We start from the raw sequence: 2,737 nt of genomic DNA, 5'->3' as shown, positions 1-2,737 counted from the left end.
TATCATATCCATGGGGAGTGCCACCTGCATCAGAAATACTTTATGTGCTTGTTAAATTTTCGGGTTCATTGCCCATATCTAACAAACCAGAAATGCTGAATGGGTCCACACTGTTTTTGTTTCTCCAAGAATATTTGATATATAACTAAGACTGGAAACCACTTATTTAGGGCATTAGTTTCATATTACAGTCACTTAAAGATATTTTCAATATACCCACAGAGTGTAAACACAATTTTTCTGATTGTTTGATCTAGGTAAGCAGATAAACAATCATTAGCATTAAATTTCTTACAGTGGTTCTAACTGGCTTGCAACTGGTGATCACAAAATATAAATATATTCCAATCCTTTATATAGCAGTATATGGACAGAGAGCTTCCAGAAATGCAAGCTGGATTCAGAGAGGATGTGGAATGAGGGATATCATTGCTGATGTCAGATGGATCTTAGCTGAAAGCAAAGAACACCAGAAAGATGTTTACTTATGTTTTATTGACTATGCAAAAGCATTCGATTGTGGGGATCATAACAAATTGTGGGTCATATTGAGAGGAATGGGAATTCCAGAACACTTGATTGTACTCATGAGGAATCTGTACATAGCCAGGAGGCTCTCGTTTGAACAGAACAAGGGGACACTACATGGTTCAAAATCAAGAAGAGAGTGTGTCAAGGTTATATCCTTTCCCCACACTTATTCAACTGGTATGCTGAGCAAATAATCTGAGAAGCTTTATTATGTGAAGAAGAACATGGCATCAAAATTGGAGGAAGATTCATTAACAATCTCTGATATGCAGACAACACAACTTTGCTTGCTGAAAGTGAGGATGACTGGAAGCACTTATTGATGAAAATTAAAGACTACAGTTTTCAGTATGGATTACATCTCCATATAAAGAAAACAAAAATCCTCACAACTGGTCCAATAAACAGCTTCATGGTGGATGGAGAAAATACTGAAGTTGTCAAAGATTTCATATTACCTGGCTCTATAATCAACACCAATGGAAGCAGCAGTCAAGACATCAGATGATGTATTGCATTGGGCAAATCTACTGTAAAGGACCTCTTTCAAGTGCCGAGGAGTAAGATTTATCCTTGAAGACTAATGTGTGCTTAACCCAATCCATGATATTTTGAATTTCCTTTTATGCATGTGAGAACTGGAGAATGAAAAAGGAAGACTGAAGAAGAGTTGATGCTTTCAAATTGTGATGTTGGAGAAGCATGCTAAGAGTACCACGGTCTGCTAAAAGGACTGAAAAATCTGTCCTGGAGGAAGTGTAGCCAGAATGCTCCCTTGGAAGTGGAGAATGACCAGACTTTGTCTCACCTATATAGACTCAAAGCTAAGAATACCAGAAATATGTTTATTTATGTTTTATCGACTATGCAAAAACATTTGATTGTGTGGATCATAACAAATTGCAGATAACATTGACAAAAATGAGAATTCCAGAACACTTAATTGTACTCATGAGGAAACTATACATAGACCACAAGGCTGTCATTCAAACAGCAAAAGGGGACACTGCATGGTTTAAAATGAAGAAGGGAGTGCATCAGGGTTGTATCCTTTCACCATACTTATTCAATCTATATGCTGAGCACATAATCTGAGAAGCTGTATTATATGAAGAAGAAAGTGGCATCAGGATTGGAGGAAGAATCATTAACAACCTGAGGTACATAGATGATACAATTTTGCTTGCTGAAAGTGAGGATAACTTGAAGCACTTACTGATGAAGGTTGAGAAATACAGTCTGCAGTATGGATTACATCTCTATATAAAGAAAACAAAAATTATCACAACTGGACCTATAAACAGCATCACGATAAATGGAAAAAAGATTGAAGTTGTCAAAGATTTCACATTGCTTGGTTCTACAATCGACATGATATTTTCAGTAGCCTCATATACATAACAACAACAACATATGCATATGAGAGCTGAACAATGAATAAAGAAGACTGAAGAAGAATTGATGCTTTTGAGATTTGGTGCTAGAGAAGAATGCTGAAAGTATCATGGATTGTAAAAGAACTAACAAATCTGTCCTGATGGAAATGCAGCTGGCATGCTCTTTAGAAGTGAGAGTGGTCAGACTTTGTCTCACCTACTTTGGTCATGTTGTCAGAAGGGACCATTCCCTGGAGAAGGATGTCATGCTTAGCAAGGTGGAGTGTCGACGGAGGAGAAGCCCTCAATGAGATGGATTGACACAGTGACTGCCGAGATGGGCTCAAGTATAGCAGAGATTACAGAGCTGGCACAGGACCAGGCAGTGTTCCATTCTGCTGTGCATAGGGTCACTATGAGTCAGAGATGACTCGAAAGCACCTAACAACAACAACAACAACAACATCTTTGGTCATGTTGTCAGAAGGATCCATTCCCTTGAGAAGGATAAAATGGTAAAATGAAGGGTCAACGAAGGAGGGGAAGGCTCTAAAACAGATAGAGAGACACAGTGGCTGCAATGATGGGCTCAAGTATAGCAAAGAATGTGGACAGTGTTTTGTTCTGCTGGGCACAGGGTTGCTCTGAGTCAGAGATGAGTCAATGGCACCTAACAACAATGACAACAAAAACTATCCTTTCTCATTGAGGGTAGTTTCAGTGCAGCTTACAGACTGAGACAGACTAGAAAGAAGGAAGAGGCCATCCACTTCCCAAAAAATTGTCCAGGGAGAATTCCTAGCCAAGGCCATAAGGCAAGAAAGGGAAAT

Source organism: Orycteropus afer, unplaced genomic scaffold (genome assembly GCF_000298275.1).
Source record: "Orycteropus afer afer isolate SDZICR_OR568_19922 unplaced genomic scaffold, OryAfe1.0 scaffold00007, whole genome shotgun sequence".
Lineage (NCBI taxonomy): Eukaryota > Metazoa > Chordata > Mammalia > Tubulidentata > Orycteropodidae > Orycteropus > Orycteropus afer.
The sequence above is the reverse complement of the archived record's forward strand: the minus strand, read 5'-3'. Positions refer to the sequence as shown.